At 40.9% G+C, this 24,960-nt stretch overlaps 1 protein-coding gene across 2 annotated transcripts in view; it reads right to left on the reverse strand.

The window, feature by feature from the left end:
• The window catches only part of AOPEP (aminopeptidase O (putative)), a 209,431-nt gene extending 200,433 nt beyond the window's left edge, over positions 1 to 8,998 (reverse strand). Inside the window, exon 1 of one of the 2 annotated variants that reach the window (XM_049796253.1) lies at positions 8,958 to 8,998. The gene's annotated coding sequence lies outside the window, so the exon portion shown is untranslated. The remainder of the gene's footprint in view (positions 1 to 8,957) is intronic. The other variant, XM_049796254.1, reaches the window with a different exon arrangement.
• Positions 8,999 to 24,960: the final 15,962 nt, after the last annotated feature.

Raw genomic sequence — 24,960 nt, forward strand, 5'->3', positions numbered from 1 at the left:
CTGTTACAACATGATGACCTAAATCTGCTATCAATTAATATGTATAATATGATTGAAATACCCAGGGAGCTGCTAAAGTCCTGTGTACAATTCCATTAAGTTAATATTTAAAATAGGGAAACAATAACTAGACATGATTTAGGGTTTAGGAACTAACTACTAGGCGATGGGGCTTTATGTCAGGAAAGGTAATGGACTGTGGTCTGGTCAATAAGCCTTGAAGAACAACTTGGAACGGCCAAGATCACGGAAGAAGTAGGCAAAAGGTAATTCCTACAGGGTGAGATTGTGACCACTGACTCATTGACCACCTACTCAAATGATACAACCTACTCTAAGGAAGGTAATGAAGGAAGAAGACAGAGTGCGTGCACTAATTTACATGAAGGGTAAAAAACAAGTAAGTAATCATTAAGGAAATAAAAATTAATATGCATTAGTGAAGTGTATAAATGTGAGGATTTTTGAGACAAGGGTGTGCTATCTTAAGACAGGCATGTGATCACACACATCACTGAAATTAATTCGAAAATACCTCGACTCTGTGTGTTATTGGCTTGCACGCTAGGTAAATGAATCCGCTTTTAGGACAACAGGTTTTGGCGACCCAGATGGGACCTCGCTGACAGCCTTGCCCAGATCATCTTACTGCACCCAATGGGGAGAAAAGAACTGAGAGGACTCCAGCGCACACCGACCTGTTGATCGGGGATTCCATCAGCTCTTCTCATGCAGCTGGGCAGTAAGTGACACAAGAGTGCAATGCTATTTAAAGGAGGTATTTTTTTCAAAAAAAAGGGTGGAGAGGAAGACTACTGAAAAGCAGTGAGCATTTGGATCTCGCGTAAGATGTATCAAGGAGGATACGCCGCAGAACATGAAGGGAGACGTCCCTCGTAAATTGTTTTCAGTACCGAAACGGGTGCTACTGCTTCTCAGGAAGTACCCTCCTGCTCTCCCTTAGGATGCATCCTAAAGAACTGGAATAAATTTGGTGGGGGGCTCCTGACAAAAAAATCAGTTAAAATGTTACTGTAATCAGGGGTGGCCACAATACTGATTAGAGGATGGTGAGAAGCAGCCAGAAAATGGACCTTTGAAATATAATACAATATTACAGTTAATGCTGTTTTGTTGTAAGACTGAAAACGGGATGAGGTAACTTGTGTTGATTTATTCTTTACTTTGAGAAATGATTGGGATGTTTGAAAAAAACGTGGCTTAAGAGATTCTGAACACCCAACTGGCATATAGGCATTGAAAGAAAAAAAGGGAAAAAGGAACTAAATCTTGTTGTACTGCATGTGGAGTGGAAAAACTGATACGGGAGGAAATGGAGAGGATGTACAATTACTAGGATCCCCCCTAACAATTCAGAGATAAATAGTTCGAATGATGAAGAAAGTGAGCTGCTTATACTCTCAGAGGCAAGATGCGACCATACCGCCACTCTGTGGGAGCGATATGGATTGACTTAAGTCACAGGGTGGAGTGTCGTGGTTGCATTTCTTTCCCATTCTTTGGTGTGATTTACGAACTCGGGAAGTCTCGCCTGGCCTTAGCATAACTGTAATCAGTCAGGTAGTTAAGCGTTCCTTGACCGTACCTGCAACTCTCACACAGCTAAGACAGGGAGTCATGCAGACCATCTCAAGGACTCCTGCTGTCCAGCAAAAAACAAAAAAAAACCAGAAGTAGGGATAACTAGTTCTCTTGTAACAACCTTGAGACATATCCCACTCCTTCCCTAACCACCTTGGAGCATCCCATATCTGAATCTTAAGTCATTCTCCAACAGCCCCAGAGTCTTCCTTATCATAATTGTAACTCACCTGAAATGGTACCGGTGCAGCTGGAATCCCAGTAATTTGCTTATCACTAAAGTCAATCATCTCCTGAACCTATTAAACAGGGGTACTAAGTGAGACCTTTTGAGCTCTTCTGGACCACAGCAGGCTGCAACCAGCATCCCCCTCTGAGTGGGACGCCTGTCAGAGATTGCAAACTTTTCTGTTTGCAAAGCTCGGAGTTCTGTCGACGAAAGCCGACAAGACTTGGCCTGATACTACTTAATTTTTTTAACTTAATTTTCTTCTGTGCATTTCATCATGTATTAAGTAATACAGTGAACCTTGCCATCAAATTCTGTGAAGTTGTGCTGTTATATAAATTCCTATTAAATCATTTTTTTTTTGCTGATACCATTAGAAGTGATTCTTTAAGCGGTCTAAACCACTCCATTTTGTGACAAAAGGTAAGGAGCAAATAAAGAATAAGAACAGAAATACATCATTTTAAGAACGAGTATACCAAAATATAACCCCAGAAAGCAGTGTCTTTACATTTTCAATAGAAGTCTAGAATGTAGCTGAAATAACAAGAGGACAAACAAAATACTACTTTTCTGCTCCAAGGTTATTTAACCAGAAATTTCCAAGATAGAGTATATGTTTAGAAATAGTCAGACTACATCACTGTTTCTGAAGTTGGTGGTTTATTTCCACATAGAATTTAGCTTTAATATGTATTTAATTGCTGTATTATTAGGGTGATCTTCAACACAGAGTTCAGAGTGGCTACTTAAAAATGTTAATTTTTTGTAACAATGAAGATGCCTAAACAATATTGTCTGCATTGTCTGTTTTTTGAAAGAAAATTCCATAAGAATCTTTATAAAGGCATCTTAAGACATCTGCAAACTATATGAGAGATTTTCTGGAAGTATACAGATCTAGAGAGATAGTACCTAGTGCTTTTAATAGAGATTGGGCCACTAAATGTCTTAGGAGGGGAGGGATAGGAAAAGGGGAGAGATGAACAGAAGCCCCAAAGCGTAGTGAAGTCTAATTATTTATTCCCTCCACTGACTCTAAAAAGCTCTAAAACAGAATTACAAAGCTAAAACTAGTACAGAAAAGACTGAGGGAAAAAGGTCCTTAAAACTTAAATCAACTGGTACTTCAGTAATAGATTAAGATGAACCCAAAGACAAAAAAATCTTCAAGTGACACTAATGTACCTGTAAAAAAGTTCATCCCATACATAAATTTTAGGGATGGAAACAGAAGCATTGTGCTTGTTTCTGAGAGAGAATACAAAATAAATCCTGCAATGTGAACACAAAAGAACTTTACCAAAAGTTAACAATAACTTTTAAAAACTCTTCAGATCATTAAATGTTTGTATTTGAATCCTGGAACTTCACTTCCCTACGGGAACTCTTGCATTTATAATCTTTTGACTATAACACACTATAGTAAGAAAGAAATGATGACATGAGTGTTAGATTAATTTCTACTTTTCTTCAAGCCAGCCTAAACAACAGTGCTAATCTTCAGTCACAGAACTTCACAACATTCACCAAACTAAACCAAAAGGACTTTAATGCAAGATTAGTTAAGTTTTCTGGCACATACATAAAATTTTCATACAAAACATTTGTTAAAAATTATACATAGCACCACATTCAAGGTGTGCTTTTATTATTTTCTTTGCAGATATTAATTTACCCTAATTGAAAAGGTTTTCTGTAATTATATTCCAGAGGACTTGGTGTGCCCTCTTGTGTGGGGGTAATGTTACACCACTACACGTTACATCAGTTGTATACATATGCAATAAAATTCTCACTTTAAAACTATAAGTGATTACAAAATACAAACAACACACACTGCCTTTAAACTATTCTTCTTGCAACTTCAGATTTACAACAGACCAAAATTTATAGAAGATATGTATAATCAGTGCTAACACAATGTATTTTCCAGATTTTTTAGAAGGAGCAAATATTAATAGAGCTGCAAAATAGTTGTGCGTTTTAATCCTATTTTACTTGTACTTGCTTTATTAACAAGAAATTTAATGGTAAAATGATGTATTTTTGGAAAGCACACAGCATTTGCAGTACAGAAAAGCCATAAAAGGCTACACAGATTTTCAAAGAATCTAGTAGGAGTATTTTAAGGCATGTATATGATAGTCACCTGATCAAGAGCTAGAAAGATGATTTAAATGTTTCATTTGGGCCCAAAGCCATGTTACATAAGAATTAACTTGACATGAGATGAGCAGATGCATTGTCTTCCACAGCACTGCTAATTTTATGACATTAAAATACATGGATAAATGGTTTCATTCCAGACAAGATGGATATCTACTCCTCCTTCAGGCTGTGCTTGGCTTATCCAACACTGGATCTCAACCACCCTGGGAGAATGTCTCAGTTTTATCCAAGAAGAAAAGACAGGAATGAACTGTTTATTTGGTCACTTAAATAGACAGCCTTTTAGTATCAAGAAGAAAAGTAAAAGATCAAGGCAATTACTGACTACACACCCAACTTCTGTAGCAATGAAACGGATGACATAGGAATCACACTAAAGCAAACCAGAAATCAAACCAAGTGAAAAAAAAAAAACAAAAAAACAAACAAGCAAAAACTGATAAACAAAGGATGCACTTCAGCAGAAAAGGAAGATAAAAATTACTGCAGAATGTAATACCAGAACTAAAATGTGGGTTTTTTTTTAATTTCTTGAAAGGACCATTGTGAAAACCCATTACTGAACAGGGCAAAAAGATACACATTTATATATATTGTTGCATTTATTTACATGCTAGGCATCTATATCTTTGCTTTCAGTCAGTACTGCTATTTCAACAATATTGTAAAGCACATGCTGATATTTTGTTTGAAGTTTAGCATCTACATATAGACTGTCCCTCATTGGTCCAACATGACTAAATCAGTGAGGTGAGGCAGAGAGAAAGTATGTGTGCACTCACAGAAGCCAAAAGTTGTAATGACAGGTGAGAAAAAAAGAAAAAAAGTGTAGCTGTGCAACAATCAAACATGCTTGTAAACCCCATGCTCTCCTCGTTATTTGAACTGTGATGTCTTTTCATAAATATGTGATAATTTGGGGAGTTCAACAGAAGAGGCTGTAAATGATGATTTAATTTACCATTTCATTCCAACTACATTTGATTAAATGCAACTTCTATATTTTCTTCAACTAAGTCTTCCCAAAAATGTACAAAAGCCATAATATAATTATCCCACCAACATGCCTTCTACCACAAGTACTAAACACAGCTTATCAAAATCCCAAGCAAAATCAACAGGAGGTGCAACATTATGCAAATTTGCAAGTCAAACCTAGGTATACAAAGGCAGGATTCTTCCCTATTTTTTAACAACTTTCCCTACGTTGTTGCTAACACGGTTCAAATACCTCTAAAGTGTTTTCCAGACAAGCAAAAGCCATTAGTATGCATTCTGTCATGCAAATGTCAAAGCATGCAGGTATCATTTGGTTTATTTTGTGGTCCAGGTGTCTAATACACTCTTATAACTGAACTTCTATTCATTCTGCATTTCTTTTCATTCTTCCTTAACAGGTTAAGAGAATGAATTGTAATCATGGTGTTCACATAATATGAGAAACATACTACCTCAACTGCTGAAGCAATATCCTTGCTCTACTCCTTGGAAGTTCTCTGTAGACATCTGAGCTTTGTATATGCAAATAGTACATCTTTTACTACTGCTTCCTCAATATGCTGTTCTGAGTCAGTACTGCTTGAATTTGATATGACAAGTTCCTCACTACTTTATGCACATATCAAGGTACTGTCATCATAGAGAAGATACTAGAGCCATTACTTCTGACATCTTTTTTGAGATACTTCTCTTACACAACATTGTCTTCTATAATAAATTTTGCTGTATTCCATCCATAATACGAGTATCTGGTGTTCATTTTTTTTTTTGAAAGTAATGCATTTCACCTTTAGAAAAGGAGGTTCGCTAACTAGATTCTAAGCATGAAAACAAATTAGGAACTGTAATGCTACCACAAACTCTTGATGATAATTTTAAAAACACTGCTTTGTGTGATACTACACACAAAGATGCAACAAATTACTAATACATTTTCAAAATAGACCTCACATTCAATGCACCTTCCTTATCAAATGTACTGCATGAGTCATAAAAATATAAGGCAAGCTAATTGTTTGGTTACATGTTTTAATATTTTAGAAGAGAGATGTTTGCAAAAGAGTAAACAACAATAATAGCAGATGGTGGCCAACATGAATAGACTCAGTCTTGATTATCTGTGCATAATGGAGTTGCATAAAAGGCACAAACAATGGGAAAAAGGGGAGAAGTGATCCTTCATGGAGTGATATTTGTATGACATCGCTTCTCCACTTAATACAGAAAGCATCAGCCTGAATTAGAATCATACACCTCTGAAAGCAAACCCAAGAAAAGAGCTTCCAGGCAAAATAAAACATGGTTGCAAAGTAGACAAGATTAGAGAATAAAATTCCTAAAAATACTATAGCAAAAGACTTTTTTTTGTGTTAAGAAATACACAGTAATGCACACTTTGTTATTACAGTTAAAAGGAAAATGAAATAGAGAGACAGGAGAAGGAAGAACTTGAAAACATTATCCTGTCTTGCAGAGGGAAGAAGAAAAAATGGGCATCTGAACTACCCTGGCAATATACTTACTACAAACATTAAACTATGAAAGTACTACTTCAAAAGGTGTATAAGTATTTCAGTACCACAGACTTTCCCCACATGCCACTGGCCAATATCCAGATACTTCACATATAAACACCAGCTTTCTATCCCCATGTAAAAGACAGTGCAAAATAAAGCCATGATTTGCTTTGTCCATACATAAAAGCTAACTCAGTTGCTTTCAACATGCAGGTGTTAGAATGATAACCTACAATAACCACAACACCCACTTAGCATTTAAAGAAAGTGAAAACTGGGGGGGGGGGGGGGGGGGGGAGGTCTTTTGGATAGACACTCTCTTTAATAATTATAAGAGGTTTATAACTAATTCCCTTTAAAATGCTTTCAAGGAAGCTTCTTCCAAAACCAGTTTTATAAATTTTTCACACAATGTAAGACACTAAGATCTTACCAAAAGTCAGTTTTGAACATCAGCATCAACAGTAATTTTACTCTTGAAATATCAAATAATATCTATACATAATTTTCAGTAATTACAAACTTATTTTTATTCCACACACTTAACACAAATAGCTGAGCCATCTTAAGCCTTTTTAAAGCCGGAATGAGTTCTTTAGATTAAAGTAACACTTAAACAAACTAACAGAAACATTTGCTACTGTTAAACTACTACAACCAATCCATACAAAAGAGCTTGCAGACCTCACTCTGCGTCACAAGAAGACCAGTGCACATCGTAATGATGCTTTGATGTGAAAATTAATTCACTTAGTAATATTCCTTGACAAAGCAGCCGGTGCCTTTCCAGAGGCCTCCTTTTAAGTCTGGAAACTATAGAAACAATGAGCTTAACGGAAGACCTTCTTTACCAACTACAAGTTCGCAGCAGTGGAATTTGCCTCCTATTAGTTGAAATTACAAGTCAAGACAGAAAACTCCTTCTTTCTTTCAGATGAAATGAGAAGGGAAACACCAAAAAATCCAAGTCCCCTTCCGCCCCTAAACCACCCATTCCCAAAGAAAAACCCATAATTAACCAAAGATTGAGACAGAAGATAACTTACTATTGGTAAATGAGCTAGCAAGATCATCCTGATATTCCCCATAAACTCTGGTTAGTCTATCGGCAGTTCTTTGTATTACAGTAGCGACCAAACACCTAAAAATCATTAAAAGAGCCCAAATATACGCAGCTAAGCATTTTCCAAGTCCCTGCCCACAAATCTACAATTACTATGCTTATAGAAAACCCATTTGTGTAAGGTTGGAGTTTTCAATTTTTTTTTATTTTACAACATGATTTCAAGGTGGACATCGTCCCAGGCAACTTGCTATACCTAACTCTGCCTGAGCAGAGGTACTGGATTAGGTCATCTTTAGTGCTCCCCTTCAACCTCAGTGACTCTGTGGAGATGATGAACAGCATTAAAGAGGTGAAAAATTACCTCGGATTTTATTTCAACTCAACGCACACGTGAAAGGGGGGGATGCGTGTCTGATTTTCAGGAGGTGGAGCATGCAGGTGATAAGATATTCATACACAGGATGTGTCCAAATCAAACCCGTGCTGAAATAGAGTGACTGTTTTTAACTCAATGCAGCTGTCTTTCATTAAATACCACCTACAGCGTGAAAGAACCATTTCCTTAAGGCTGGAATCGGAAAAAGTGTCTTCTCTTTCCAATGTTGTCATTGGCAGGCCACCTCTGTCACTCGGCTTGACTTTTGCAAAACTAAGCGTTACCCTGAGTAGAGGGCCTAACACACAACTAAGCTGAAATCCTCAGATGAATTACAAACCGCCACATATTAAGACATGAGTTTCACCTGCACGTTTCAAAGCGGTGAAGAAGCCAATGAGCAGAAAAGCTTGTCAGCCAGCCTCGAGAAGCTTGGGCAGAATTGCATTTCAAGTTCTTTCAGGAAATTATACTTAAAACTAGAGCCCTACAAGAAGAGCCCCGCTCCAAGCTGCCCGAGAGAAGACGACGGGTACCGCTGGCTGCACGTCCCCTACTCTTCCGCACGCTGATCGCCCTACTGCCGACTACTCTCCCGCCGCAGCAGTTCAGTTCGCCACGGCAAGGCAGGGAGGGCAACGCTCCAACTTCCAGCAGCGCCTCGCACGGATCGGCCCGACGCCCCCCCTGGGAAAGGCGGCGGCTCAAGGGAAGCCAGCGCGCCCCGGCCCCTTGCGGGGCGCCCGGCTCCCCCCTCACGCCTCCTTCGCCCGGAGCGCCGCGCCAGGCCGGAGGCACGGGGCTGGCGGGCGAACAAGAGAGGGAATGCTTACAACGGCGGCCGCTTACACCGCCAACCCGACGGCTCCCGGGGCCACGCGGCGCGTGTGGAGCCGTCTGACGGGAGAGGGGGTGAGCGCGACAAACGGCCGGCCCGCCCCCCGGCCGGCCCCGCCAGCTGCCGCGACCAACCGCCCGCCGCAGCCACGGCGTTACCTGCCGGGCTCACGCCGAACCCCCGCCGCCCTCCGGCACGGCCGCGGCGCTTTTTGATGACCTCACCCGCCCGGCACCGCCGCGGCTTGCCCCGCCCCGCCCCCGGGCCCCGCAGGCTCCGCCCACACCCGTGAGGCGGCGGCGGCGTGAGGCGGAGGAGGCGGCGGGCGCCGGCCCTCTGAGGTAACTGGCGGTAGTCTGCGCCGTCAGAGTTGCCTGGCTGCTTGTAACAGCCTTTGCAGGCACGGTAAGATCACAGGGTGGAGGAGCACACTTTTTTTTTTTCTTTTTTTTTTGGGGGGGGGCCCTGCCGTCGGTGTGCCGGGCAGCCAACACCCCACTGACCTCAGCTTGGGGTATAAGTAAAAGCATTTAGTTTTACGCCACGGGTTTAATTAGATACTTCCTGCTGTCGTTGAGGTTGGCAGGGAACGGTTAAGCTCCTGGAGCAGCTGCTGGCGTAGCCCGCCCTGCTTCTGTGTCTCAGAGCTGGCTGGGTGCTGGGGCTGCCGGCTGGCTCCCGGGCCAGCCGGGGAGGCTTCTCGCTGGCAAATTGTCCTGTTACCTCCTGTCAGCAAAAGGAGTGGCCGCTGAAAGCATCCAGCGGTTGCTAGCACTGGGTCAGCTCTGCAAGCTGTCTAGGAATGGTAGGCAGGCCGCTGGCTGTTAAAATCGGGACCGTGAAAGGTCTCTGAAACACCGAGTTCAGCTTTGCGGTGTTCCGTTTTTTGAGTCTCGCCGTTTATTCAGTTCTCGGTGCGCAGGTGCCCAGGCTCCTTGAGGAGGCTAGTGAAAGGAGTGGGGGAGGAGAGAATGGAAATGCCTCCGCAGCTTGTCTGCTATCAGAGGGCTAAGTAAATATTCATTAGGATAGGGATTCAAACTTGGCTTTCCAATACAAGTGCCTGAGCCACAGCTTGGCAAAGTCACTTCTTCCTTCTTCTTAGCACCACGAATATTTTATTATTTGTGCAAAGTGAGAGGGGAAATTGGGTGAGTCTCTTCCAGAACTCCCTGTTGCATTTTCAAGGGAGGTGGGAAATTTGGATTCAGATCCTTGCTAACCAGGGAAGTTTGCAAACAGAGCTCCCTCCACTCAAGCAGATGCTGTTATGCTTGGATTATGGGGAAAAAAACACAGGGATCATCTGTTGTGCAAACCTCCTGTCCCTACTGGACAGGGTATGCGAGGCAGGGAATTTGGGAATGTAGTTTGAGAATCCTTCTGAGAAGGATTTGGTTTAGTTTTATGAATCCCTGCTAGCAGAAAAATGTAGGCATATCTCCACAAAGCAGTGCAGCAATGAATTTTAGACCCTGAATGCGATATATCTGCCTTACACTGCTTCCGTGCCAGGGTGGAGTAGCTTGGTCTCCACCTCGCAGTCAGCTGTAAAGTTCTGGTTCCAGACGTAGCCTGTGTGTTTTCATGGTTAAGGAGCTCTGCATCAGTTGCAGTGTAAACCTACTCAAAGATGTCTTAAAGGCTGCCTTGCAGAAATTTAGGTAGCTAGGAGCTCAAGTCACAATTGAACGGAAATGTTCAGGTTTTGGAGGCTCACAAACATTGGACTTAGGAGCCTGAGGACATTTGGATGCCTGCTTGCCATTGTGAAATGCAAACTTACTCAGAGCAGGCCTGACCGAGGTGGTTTTTAAAGTGTCAAGAACTACTAGAAATCTCAGGCTTTCCAAAATAATTGGAACATACTAGCACTTGTAGGAAGAGAATAGAAAATATCCTTGACCTAGCCATATCCAGTACAGGGTCCTCTCTCTGAGGATTACAGCCACACTACCCATGCTTAGGAAGGACTTTCTGGCTAGTGCTATCTGCAGTAAACAAGGAAAGGCTGAGTCTGAAATCAGTGTACCACTTTGGATAGGCTTAAGTATGTGTTCTGAATCCAGATGAAACTGGTATTTTGAAGAGTTCTATTTGAGAAGGTCTGACATATATAAACAAGAGTGAATGACCATGAAAGTACACATTACTTCGCAAATACTGGAGAAGCAATGCATTTTTTTCTGATCAAGAATGCTGTAGCTTAAGCAAAAGCTGCACTACAGCAGCCTTAGTGCTTTTTTTGTTTTCAATTTGGAATACAGGTCAAGTTTCCTACCAATGCAATAGGGATGTACAGAGCTCTTGAAATAACTGTGCATTGCATCAGTGGATTGTCAACATTGTGGAGTGTTCGTGCTTTTACTTGTGTACGTGGCAGCCTTTTCCAGTGACTGAGGGAATGCATTCTTCTAGCCTAAAAAAACTTGACCAGAACCTCATCATGAGCATAAATCAACCTCTCTCTTGCTCCATATTTACCTCAGAACCTATTTATTTCTTGGAAGAAGAGCTGTTCTCTGACAAATAGCTTTTCCTGTTGCTGTCCAAATGCATACGGCATGGCACATCATCATCACCATCATCATCATCATCATCATCTTCCTTCCCATTTACAATAAAACAGTCTGGATTGCTGTTGGCAAGTGAACAGTGGATAGCCTGATGTACATGAATATTGGAGGCTTGCTTTATTTGGCCTTAAACATGAGCAAAGTAGCTACCTGCTTGTGATTCCAGCAGTGAAATTTATTTGCCATTAAAAAGAAAAGCTTAGTGTAAAAATATTGCTGTAACTTTCACCAAAAAATCTAAAGATTACATGAAGGGGTATTTTTGTAACATCTTATTTGGGCAATATTTCACTAGTATTAACATTTTACACCTTTAACAATCAGGCTTAAGACAAGTTCTGAAAGTCAAAAATACTGAAAATAACTGCTAAATACTTTTTAAAAAATTTGTCACTAGTACCACATCGACTTTATTTTGGTGCCAAACACAACAGCAGTGGCAATTATTTGGAGCAGTTGCTCTATAGGAGTGTTTGAAACATGGGCAAGAGGGCAAAACTCAGTCCAACATGTTGAGTCTAGATTACTCAAAATTCAGAAACTATAATTACCACTCACCTTTCAACTGCTGACAAGATGCTGACCACAAAGAAATAAAAGATGTGTAGACTGCATTCTGGAGTGACTGGTATTGCCATAACTAACATAGTTAATATACTAATTACTATGCCAGTTATCTAGTAACTAGTATTATCTGGTAACTAGTATTTTCTCCATCCTGCATAGTCTAAGCAGATTAAAGCTTGGGCATAGGTTCTCTTTTTCGGTTATATTACAAGGTTGTGCTGTACAGGAACAGTATGAGCCCATGTTAAAAAATGACCTCTTCTTTAGATCCACAAAAAGCAACACTAGATGTGAGTATGGCACTTTGTTGGCGCAGCAAATTAAGCTGTTAAATGTTAGTTGAAGATTATATTTAACGATTGAAGATACAGTTGATTGAGGTTGTGCACAATTTTGAGCATAGTTTGAAACTGAATGTTGGCTCCTTTCAGACTCTGTTGAACATATGGCTTGCCTTGCACTGTTAGTTATTATGTTTGTGACAATAGTGCCTAAAAACCAGTTTGAGCTAAAAGCTGTGCCAACACAGAGGAAGGAGCATCCTGTATTCCAGAGAGATACCATCTAAAGAAACAAGAGACACACAGGATAGGGGAAGAGAGTTTGAGAGAGGCAGCATGAACGCTGTGATGGTCTCCCACATACCTCCAGTCTAGTAGCGGTGGTATGTAAGTAATAAATGTTATAAATGTTTATAAATGCTTTAACAGGAAACAAAATTGAGGGCGAGTAAGGAAGCATGGTGGAGGAGGTGGTATAGAGGCAGGTATGCGTGAAATTGAATTTAAAAGCCTAGGAAGCTGGCATACCTCAGCCCTTTTTTATTTATTTTGTTGGCTTCCATAGGTGCTCTTACCACCAAATTCTTGGCTTGCTGGTTTTTTCCCAATGCCACACATTGTTTAGGAAAAAGAGTTAACAGAAGTACCACCTGGTATGCTGCTTGACACTAAAACTAGGGCTTTTTCCTGCACAGTTCAGAGTAATGGAGCAGCCCTGCTGCAGCTAACTTTTATCCTTTTCCAAGGAAGTCCTTTCTGCTTTAGTTGCTTCTACAGCTGATGGCTGGAGCCACTGTCCTACTTTGTCAGTATTTTGCTTAATATAAAGGGAGGCTCATCTGCAAATGGTTTCTGAAATCTTCAAAATCAATGTGTTAAGTATACCATATGTGGAAGCCTGTAAAGCAAATTGGCTGTGGAGACATCCCTGAAGCTCCAGGAGAGGTAGAAAAAACATTATACCTTGCCTGGTAATCTTTTCCTTGGTTGCATATTTTAAAATAGTACAAACAAATATTAAAAGATAACAAAGAAGATAAAAATGAACCTCAGATGCTATGTTTTACCTTAGGTAGACATATATAGCATTTCCACTTTTGGGTTTCCAAAGATATCTCTCACGTGAAGTTACCTTTTGGGAGCAAATATAAAGTTAAAAACAGACACCTGATCTTAGGATCAAATTTTATGTGCATTCAGTGGCTATTGCTACCAGCTCATCACTTGTAAGAATTAGTCATGGATATGGTTGCTAAATATGAATGTTATTCTATGGCTTTACTCTCGCATCAGGAGTGTTGTGATTTAATTTAACCTGTATTTTCCCCAAAGGATTCTTTCTTTTATCCAGTCTATTATTTCAGCTGTAGTGATTCTTGTTATCAGGTGCAGAAAAATACCCCCTCCACATGAACAGCAATGGTTGTCTTAATTTGTCCTCATGCTTTGATACCAATTTGGCCTGATAAAACCCTAATACAGTCATTCAGTAGTTGTATGGAATAAAGGACTGAAAAGTCTCCCTTTCAGGAAACCTTTCTCAACTGGCCCAAGAAAACAATTTGTGGCCCCTTAGAGTGTGGGTTTCATTATGCTTGGTGGAGAGATCAGCTCATTGTGAACCCTTCCAACTAGTACACCAAAGGGAAGTTGAATGCAGTGAATCGTCATAAAAAACTCCTATTCAGTCTCTGATCTCCAAATGTAATGTAAACAAAGAATGTAAGTAAACATATGCATAATTTAATATTTTCCTGCAGGCCTATGATTGTTAATAATATGAAGTGGCTCGCCACTAGCAAACTGAAAGAAAAGGTTCAGGAACACAAATGCTGCAGGATAGGACTAAATATAAGCACATGAGAGTCTAGAGAATATTTTGTAATCTCACAGACAAGCTGAAGAGCTTCTGATGCATAACTGGAGGAGAACAGCTGCACGGAATGGCCTGTGATGCTGTAGCTTCCCCAGCTCCATGTGTGTCAGAAAGAAATACAGTTGCGGTCCTGAAGTATATGGGTTGCTCAGTGCTAAAATGAGTTTCACTCATTACCTGGAGAGTTCTTGAGCTTGCAGTATGTATCTTCCCTTTTCTAAGCATGAAGATGAAGAAAGCTGGCAAAGTCCCTTTTTCAGAGCCAGCTGTCAGCCTCTGGGGCCACCTGGGCACAGAGGGTGTCTGAGACAGGGCTGCTGACCCTTCAGCTCTGCTGGCAGCATTCACACTCCTGCCACCTGCGCCCCTGCATGTCACCAGCTGCGTCCATCACATCCACAAGAAGCCACAGGAATACATGGAAATCTTTTGCTGCAGCCTGTGCATTTTTTCCAGCCAACACCAAAAATAAATGTGGCAGAGGGTTCACATCTGCAGTTGCATGAGGTTCAGCTCCCTACATCATTTGATTAAAAATCCAGAAGAAACCTTATGCAGGGTTGGCGAGGACATAAGTGGGAGAGCCTGCCAGAAGGATTTATGTGAAACTCTCTCTTTCATGCCAGTAAGCACTATCTCACTATTTAGGTGACATACACAGCTGTCTGAGAAGGCACAGATTGAAACTGAATGTAAAGAAACAGCACGGAAGTGTGACAAAATCATCTCCCCTTGTCTTTACTGCCCTCCAGTTACTGAATCTGGGAACCAAGAACTCAGAACTGGACTGAGTATATAATAAAAGGTAACTTAATTTCAAAATCAAGGTGATGATTGCATTCAGGATTAATTTAAAAAAACAAGCATTGTTATAGACGCTTGTGACAAATTGGAGGAGCCAATTTGTAGTGAATAAAAAAGGTCGAATTTATTAGCAAGCGATAGAAGAGCAAAACAGCGCTGGGCGGCCGGGGAGGCAGTGCTCCGCCAAAAGCTCGCAACTTTCTGTTATAGTTACATTCCTTTTATACAGTTTATGCACCCCTCCCTTGTCAATCTTCACCTTGTCTTGTTTCTCTCTTTTTTTTTTCCTTTGTTTGTGTAGGTTCATTATTGGGCGGATTCGGTCCATCTTCTCAAGGGGAAGTGTCTTTTTGATGTAGAATGTCTTTTGTTGTGGAGATATGTAGTCGTGGTAGAGTTAATCCCCTTATCTAGTAAATTATAGCTGTTGTCTTTCTCTTCCTTATCTAGTAAGTTATATTTGTTATTTTTCCTCGTGATTTTTACACAACATTTAAGCAAGCCCTGCTTTTCTTGTTTGGTTTTTTTTTTTTACACAAAGTATTCATTTAATTACAATGTGTGTCTTCCCCCTTCCCGATTAGTATGTAAGTAAATTATCATATTGTTGTTTTAACATCATTAGCCGAATTGATTCTATTCTGCTTTGAACAAGGGCTACAACTTTTATCTAAAATACACGGACCAAAGGTCAAGATTAGCAGTAAGACTTTTAGGGGTAATTGTGGAGAATGTCTCTACCCCCATGTGCGATTTCATGAACAAAGTTAACCCGTTCATTACAATCCCCCCTTTTCTATTTTATCCTGATTTTGTTCATTAAATCGATCCAATGCTTCTTTTGTCCGCTCGAGGATAGGAGTAATTCCTCCGTCCCCGATTTGTTCATATTGCTTTCGTAGTAGCATTAAGTGTGTAGTTTCCAAACGCCCTTTAACAATAGCGATCAACTTATTGAAAATGCATGGTCCAAAAGTAAAAAATAAGATCAATAAAATAAGAGGTCCTGTAATAGTTGATAATAGGGTGGTTAACCAGGGTAAATAATTAAACATAGACTCATACCAGCTCTGTTGTGCTTCCCAGGTTTTTTTCGTTTTTCTAACCCCTCCCGTAGCTTGGCCATTGTTCTATACACTTTCCTTTTCCCGATACATTGTTATCTCTTGCTTACGTCTAGATTCTTTATTCCACAAGCACTGAGCTGGATTTGTTCCGTTGGCCTTCTTAAATCTACTGTCCACCCCAATAGCTTCATAAAAGGGTGGTCGAATGTTATAGCATAACCAACAATGCTCAGTTATATTAGGGTAGGTGGCATTCAATACTCGATAACTGGCTTGAAGCATATCCCACAATGGGCTGACTCCGGGTGCGAGAGTCAAGGGTTTGATTTTTGTTGATACGCCCGGGGTGTTATTTTCAGTGACGTTTATGTTAGGAAAGATTGTGACAGTATGTACAATACTGTTACTATCTTCTTTCTCTGCTATGACCGGATTCGGTCCCACAACAGAGGGTTCATTGGGTACTGGCTCTTTTCTTATTAAAATTATTCCCCCTGTATCCATGCCTGGTTCCCAAAACCCGATTCCCCAAGTTCTCCCTATAGTCCATCCTAGATCTTCAGGTTTCGAAATGTTAAGATAAATATGCCAACATGTGCCTCCCCGAACCTTGAGGCCCATAGGTGGGTTTTTGACATCCCAACGGTCCCCATTCCACAGTTAAAAATTGGTCTTTTCCCCCCTCTGGTGCCCATTCTGATGCTATTGTTTCACAGCCCCAATATGCTCAGTAATATTCAGCTGGGTGATTGCAATATTCTTTTCCTGGATTGTTAGCTGGACACATATAAAAGGCTTTACGCTGAACTGTATATTTTCGAGTACTCTCATCCATGGGGGCCCATCCATGGTATGACCTTACTAGGGAACTTAAGTGGGCCGTAAAAGAGGGAGCACCTGGGGTAATTTCTGTTTTGTATGACAACTGAGTGTTCTAATTGTATTAGTGACCATTTGAAGGGTTGATGGCTGATATTGCCAGATATCGTAGGCCCAACAAGCAAATACCATAGCAACATCATCCAAACACGGATTGTTGGTGGAGTTCCCCAAGGAATACCAATAGGTGTCAATGTCAATTCCCGATTATCTCTTTGCCAGGGCATACCCGGTCGGGTTCCCAGAGTCCATTCCTCCTCTCAAAGTGTCTGTTTCTCGCCATTACCCGCCAATGATCTCACAGTGTACTCACATTCCCTTTTCCGTACGCCTCTGCCTACTTCGCCTACTCCGGTGCCTGGAGCAGCGAGGTTTCTCATCTTCTCGGCAGCAGTCGTATTTCTTAAGGGCGCGTTTTCCACCTGTAAAGCCTTTATAGGATTTAGCTCTTTCTCAGGAACTGTGCAGAATCTTTTATATTACCTGGAAATGACAAGACACTTGCAGGACTCAGGGTCATAGGAGCTTTGGGTTGGTTAGGGATTTCCTGTAGCTACCCCCCTCACCACCCTATAAGGTGGACGTGTTTAGTCCCCTTCTCCTTTGGGTACACTGTGTACAGCCGTCCCTGAATGGGTGGCTGTTGCTACAGTGTGTCCACCAGCATTCCTTATACAAATTTTATTTAAGAGCAGAAACCATTTTAGTGATATGTCTAGCTTGCTTCCACGCGAATCTGATAGCACCCCGCCTTATAGTTTTAGGCTAATCGTTCTCATATACTTCCCAGGTTTCGGGTACTAATAATTCTCACCCACAAATTAGTCTATTAATTTTCACTCTATTCAATTGGCCTCCACGGGGGAATTGGTACTCTTGACACTTCATACAATAATAATATTTCCTTTTAGAACTACAATATCATTTCTGACCGTACCTTACACAGTTAAAAAACACCCAACTCCAATGGTTGTGGTTACTATGTTTTAAACACGGAATCCTGCTAAAATATTCCGGTGGTCTAGGGACTTCAGTCTCCACAACAAAAAGGTAAGTACTGAGGAGTTCCTGTTAATATATATATATATCAGTTCTGTCGGTTTGTTGAGGTATCCATTCTGTACGTCAAGGAGCAAAGTTCACCACTTGCAAATTATCTTCAGGGGATACCTGGAACCACTGGTATTAACTAGGCTTTACCGTTCTTCCAAAAGGATCCCTTCATTCATGCAGCTCCTTTTTCTTCCTTAACACTAGTTTTAAGTCCTCTGAAGTCTTTGCTACTTCCCACTGATCTCCGGGTAAAGGTCCTTTAATTCGCGAGGCGTGCGTCCATCCTCGTTCTGCAGTCCGGATAGCAGTTTCTGTGGTAAGCAAAACAAGAAAGGGCCCCTCCCACCTAGGAGTGAGAGAGGATTCTTTCCAGGCTCTGATTAATACCATATCACCTGGCTTTACTGAATGTATGGATATATCTAGGGGTGGCCTCTGTACCACCATTCCCTTCTTCCGCAATCGCTCTCTCCTTTTCATCAGCTGAACAATATAAGGGTTAATACTATCTTCATCTAAAGTAGGGTAATTGAGTGGGCATTCCATATCATAGGGCATGTCATATAACATTTCAAATGGGGAAATTCTAGTATCCGCTCGGGGCTGAGTCCAAATATTTAATAAAGCAATTGGCAAGCATTTTACCCATGACATTTTGGTTTCTATCATTAACTTAGTTAATTGTTTCTTTATTTCTCCATTCATTCGTTCGCCTTTCCCGGAGCTTTGTGGATGCCAAGTGGTATGGAACTCCCATTTAGTTCCAAAGGGGGCTAGAGCTTCTTTTACTACTTTGGAAACGAAATGTGGGCCTCTATCTGAATCAATAGTTTCAATATTCCATAAGTAACTCTTTAATAGACACTGTTTCACATTCATTATTGACAAGTTAAGTAGTTTTGTGTATATATAAATTTTCATTTGTCTTAAGTTAATAAATTTAATGAAATATTTTTAAAATATGTACTACAACAACTATCAAAGTATTTGAAAAAAGATGCTGTTATAAATACCTGTGAGACAACCTATAACAGCCATATGAATTGGTTTTTACCTTAATCGCTTACAGTCCTTTTTCAAATCAAGTAAGAAGCAAGTAACTAGTTTAAAAGTTATACATTTTTAACAACTTGAAATGAGTATTACTTTTCAGATAGTTTAGTAAAGTCTTTGAATTTTGCCTATAAACACAATTAGGTATTAACACAGGACTGTATAGTGTTTATATTCTTATTAACCTGCCAACAGGAATAGTTTATTGGCAACTTTAAATATTCAGAGGCAAAACACAATTCCTTGTCACAGAAGTTTTACAGCAGAGTAACATATTTTACTCTTAGAACTATTATATAGGAACATAAAGAAGATTATTATGTTACTTTTGGTGATCTGAGTCCTCAGGGCTGTTTCCTGGGTCTCTCTATTTGACAAATTATTTTCTCTGATTCTTCTTTTTTTTTTTTTTTTTTTTTTTTTTGTGAGGCTTAATACAGGTGTCTGTATTAATGCCCTTTTTATTTTCTGTAATTTTTGATCATCTTTTGTAGACCATTTAAGTTGGTTATTAGTTAATTTCACCTTTTCACTGTAGTTTTTAAGTCATGGTTTACAATATCTTAGTAATCCCAATATTTGTCGAATTTTCTTTTTAGTTTGTGGGCGTTTTACAATTTCATAGTCGTTTCTTGGGTTCCTTCTTTAGTTTCTCCTGTTATTAATAGATCATCTACATAATGTAAGTCGTTTCTTGGGTTCCTTCTTTAGTTTCTCCTGTTATTAATAGATCATCTACATAATGTAATAACTTGACTTCTCTGGGTAGAAATGAATTCTTGTAAAATTTTCTCTAAAGTTTGTCCAAATAGATTTGGTGACTCTGTGAACCCTTGTGGTAGCACAGTCCATCTGAATTGTTGTCATCGATAGCGATACAGCAGTCGCACAGAAAGCCCCACTCTCTTTGGCTGTTTACAGAGTTGACTTTCATTACAGCCCCGCGGCGCGAGGAGAGGCGGCGGCCGTTGCCGGGGGAGGGGGGGGAGGGGGGGGGCTGCCGCTGCTGCCGCTGCCGCCGCTGCCGCCGCCGCTGCTGCCGCTGCTGCTGCAACAAAGGACGTTGTCCGCTGCCACTGCAGCGCCGGCTCCACCGCGACCGTACGGAGCCGGACTCCTCTCCCTGACCCTAAACGCTCAAGTTCAGTTTCAAAACCAAACCCCTTCTTAACAAACCGTATTCCGCCCCAGGGAGCCAGAGTAAATCACCAAGGGCCTCAAGAGGTTTCCCTTTTGCACCTACAATATTCACGGTGTTCCCAGCAAGGGTGTAGCCGGAGGGCAGCCCTTGAACGGTGGATCCTTCGGCCCCTGCATCCACCAAAAACTGCACTCCCTCCCGTTGGGGACTCAACTTCAATTCCACTCGGGGCTCCGTAGATGTTCCAGTCCCCAATAAGCAGAGCCCCTGACCCCCCCATTCACCTCCAAAAACATTTGTTCATCCTACTGTTTCCTTCCACAACTCTGCTTCAAGTGCCCTCTCTTCTCACAACAATAGCATTCAACTCCTGCTTCTCTACTTTCCAGTCCAATCGGCTTTCCTCATCTCCACGTACATACACCCCCAGAGTCTCTCTCAACAACTCATTTAACCCTTTGTCCTGCCAGTCTTTTAACTTCTCTAATTTCTCTCTTATGTCCACTTACGATCCAGCCACAAACCGTGTCCTCAGCAGGGCTTGACCCACGGCTGCACCAGGGCTAACTCCAGAACACAACTGCAAACCTCTCTCCAACCTTTCCAGCTAGTCAGTCAGAGCTTCATATCCCCTCTGACACTCACCGAAGGCTCCATTTACATCCTGACCTCCGGGAACCGTTTCCCGCACTCTTCAAATCACCATGTCTTTCAAATCACTCACACTCTGTCTATCTCCCGCAACCTGACGGTTCCAACTTGGTTTCTGTAGGGGCTATTTCACATCTCCCTGGGGCCTATGTTGATGTCTTTGGTCCCAGTGTCTCATCTGTGATCTCCTAATAATATCCCTTTCTTCAGATGTGAAGAGTATTCTTAAGATAGCCTGAATTTCATCCCAGGTGTAAACACTAGGGTCTAAAAATTGATTTAGTCTTTCAGAGACCCTTAGAGGGTCCTCAAGTAAACTTCTCATTTCCTTCTTAAATTCTCGGACGTCCCCAGAATTTATGGGTACCAATACAAATCCTACTCCACCTTGATTTCCCCCCATGGCAACTTCTCTTAGGGGCAATAAATGTGTCATTTTTTTGGTCTTTCCAAGTCCTATTTTGATTTTTCATCCCCTCTGTTTTTACCGGGGCAGAAGGGGTTGGGTGAGTGGGTAATTGTGGATATATTCGGGGTGGGGATGGAGAGGGTGCTGGATTCGGGGATGGCGGGGGATTCGGAGACGGGACATACGGGGGTGGGGAGGGTTGGTTAGTTGGGGCCCACTGTTCGCGTGGGAGTCCCTTCGTCTTTTTCTTTTCGGTTAAGGCAAAAATATAATTTCTAGCCGAGGATATTATCCAGAGGCTGGCATATTCACTTTCTTCTAAACTAAAAGGTTCTTTTTGGTTCACATATACATTCAGAGCTTGACATATCCAATCCTCAGAAGACCTGAACACGGGCCAGAATACATGAGGATTGCTGAGAGGTTTCCCACCCCAATTCTCAATACAATAATTAATCATCTTCTCCTTAGATTTTTCCTTTCTCTTTGGTGAACTGTCCTAATATCTTATCATCAGGCCTAGGGGACTATCTGGGGGTATGTCTGGTAACTTATCTTTCTTCCCCATCCCCATGGGTCCAGAGGACTTGCTTTTCCTCTGTCCCATCTTCCGAGGTGCCCTTATCCACACACACACTCGCTTCCCCTCGGTCGTGACTCGCTCCCTCGTGGGCTACGAGAACTGCACTACTGGAGGGTCCGCACTCGTGTGATCTCAGAGAGACCTCTCATACAGTCGCACCTCGGGATAACCACCCCAACCAAACGGCTCACAACTTATATACTCACCCGCTCCTGGGGTCTTCGCTTGGTGTTCATGCACAAAATTTAAGGGGTCCTGCAGGTTCCTTTGCTCAGTTATCGTAATTTAAAGGGGTTCGTGGGTCCAGGGTGTGGTGGCAGCACCTTCTCAAGACGGGGCTATCCAGGGATAGGGCGCCTCCCCGCTTGCGAAGGCCCGCACCAAAGAACCTGGATCCGAGTCACGGCACCAAATTTGTTATAGACGCTTGTGACAAATTGGAGGAGCCAATTTGTAGTGAATAAAAAAGGTCGAATTTATTAGCAAGCGATAAAAGAGCAAAACAGCGCTGGGCGGCCGGGGAGGCAGTGCTCCGCCAAAAGCTCGCAACTTTCTGTTATAGTTACATTCCTTTTATACAGTTTATGCACCCCTCCCTTGTCAATCTTCACCTTGTCTTGTTTCTCTCTTTTTTTTTTTCCTTTGTTTGTGTAGGTTCATTATTGGGCGGATTCGGTCCATCTTCTCAAGGGGAAGTGTCTTTTTGATGTAGAATGTCTTTTGTTGTGGAGATATGTAGTCGTGGTAGAGTTAATCCCCTTATCTAGTAAATTATAGTTGTTGTCTTTCTCTTCCTTATCTAGTAAGTTATATTTGTTATTTTTCCTCGTGATTTTTACGCAACATTTAAGCAAGCCCTGCTTTTCTTGTTTGGTTTTTTTTTTTACACAAAGCATTCGTTTAATTACAATGTGTGTCTTCCCCCTTCCCGATTAGTATGTAAGTAAATTATCATATTGTTGTTTTAACATCATTAGCCGAATTGATTCTATTCTGCTTTGAACAAGGGCTACAACTTTTATCTAAAATACACGGACCAAAGGTCAAGATTAGCAGTAAGACTTTTAGGGGTAATTGTAGAGAATGTCTCTACCCCCATGTGCGATTTCATGAACAAAGTTAACCCATTCATTACAAGCATAATTCTTTGTCTCAGCTTTCTTCAGCATGTTCGCTGCATTTCCTACACTTGGGAACTGAGCTGTGAACTAGTCAAGATATTTAATATCACTGGTCAAGCTACTTTTTCCATGTTTTGGGAGGGAAGAGAGTAGATGAGGTGGAGAGAGAATTCTGTTTCAAAACATTTCAGAGATGTTGAGATATCTGGGTGATGGGTGGCATATAAAAAACACTGTGCCAGCTGTAATGAGGGAAATACACATATATTTTTACCAATCTAAAGCTGTTGCCTTTTGTAACTCAAAGTGGCATTTTGGATCAATTGTTTGTGAAAATCCTTTCATTAGCACTTGGAGGTCTGCCTTTGGAGAGGCTTGACAGAGCATGCGCTGCATCTCCATTACAATCTGTGCCTATTCAGGGCAATCAGTCCATCAAATCAGCACCAGTGTGTGTGAGAAACCCCAAAGGACCTAGATTAAAGAGCAAAATTCAGCATTGCTTTCGTAGGATTCAAGAGTAAGTTTTGTCCTAATGTAATATGTCTCTAATAAGTTATAGACTTGAATACAAGGAGGGTTAATTAACATTTAAACTGACTCTTCTGCATGACACAAGCCAAAGAATTTCAAAACAAAAAATTATGCTATGTGGAAGTATATAATGTGAAAAACAATTTCGTGAAAAGGTGTTCAGGTTATGTACTAATCACTGGGTTCACAAGAGCAATAAAATGATACTTGCTCCAAAAAATGTACATTGCAGCTTCCAGAAGAGGACATACTGCTCAACACATAATTCCATAACATGCGCATTACATGCCGGAAATGACCTAACTGATTCTGCCTCTTACTACTAACAGCTGTGAATGTTGAAAGACAATTTTCCTCAACTTATCAATGAATTATAGGTTTTATTCTCATGAGTTAGACTCTTATGATGTACTCATAATTTACAAAGAAGTACACAGAAAACAAATGCATTTGTTTATAATGTTATAACAAGCATATAACATATATAAAACATATAGCATGTAATTTTTATATGTTGCAAGTTTGGAGAGATTTTCTGGGATTACACTAAAATTATAAGAAGAATATCAATTAGGAGGAACTGTTTGAATTCTAAACCTGATTCACCATCTTCATTGACAATATGAAGTGCCTGAATATTTGAAAGAAAGAAAATTACAATATCCTTAATAAACATGCTTTGGGAATAGTATTAAGACTAACTCAAGTCTTTCAGCCCTTGCTAATAAAATTTAATTCATTGTTGTATGATTTATCAGCTTCTTCATGAATCTTTGTTTTATCTTTGAGAACAGTAAGTAAAATTGGAATTATCACTGCCTGGCTCATGTTTTGCTTAGTTTACAAGCCTTGTGCTTCTTTGTGGCTAAATTGGATGAGGCGGACAAAAGACATGGCTCTCTGTCCCAAAACTAATTTGCAATTCACAGCCTCTCTGGTGTTCACAGCTGACAAGAGACTGTACTGAGAAGAAACCTGTACGTTAACAGTGAAAGAATTCTGTGTGTCGTCTCATTTATTCTGTAGGTGAAATATATTTTTTTTGCCACCAATACCATATGGTAATAGTTGCAAAGATAACTAGAAGTATCACCAAAGAAGCCTGTTTATTTCTGAGGATCAGAAGAAAAAAGTTCTTTAGTCATGGGACTCCTGGTAGCATTCCTAAGACGATTTTGGTGTATGCATGGGTGAAAAGTATGACTGGGGGATATGTATGATTATGGTGACATAGCAATAGTTTGAGATTTCAACAGGCTTACCAAAAGGAAGGAAACTGGTAAGTGGGTGGCATTTGGTAAGTCTGCTTGACACACAGGCTTTTTTTAGTCTGTGATAGTCTTTCAACAATATTTGACAATTTGCCTTTTTGGTAGAGGATCTGGTTAACTCATGTTTCAAGGACATTAGATATTTCCCGTGGACTTCATTGCTTGCGTAGGGTACGGACTGGCTTTATAGGTGGTAGATGAGACCCAGTGCCCCCAGGTTTTTGAATAGGTGAGCAGTGCCAGTGATACAATTTTAGCTTGGGGGAAGTTTTCTGTTATTCCTGCAAGCTCCATT

The sequence above is a fragment of the Accipiter gentilis genome, chromosome Z, assembly GCF_929443795.1.
Source record: "Accipiter gentilis chromosome Z, bAccGen1.1, whole genome shotgun sequence".
In the NCBI taxonomy this organism is placed as follows: domain Eukaryota; kingdom Metazoa; phylum Chordata; class Aves; order Accipitriformes; family Accipitridae; genus Astur; species Astur gentilis.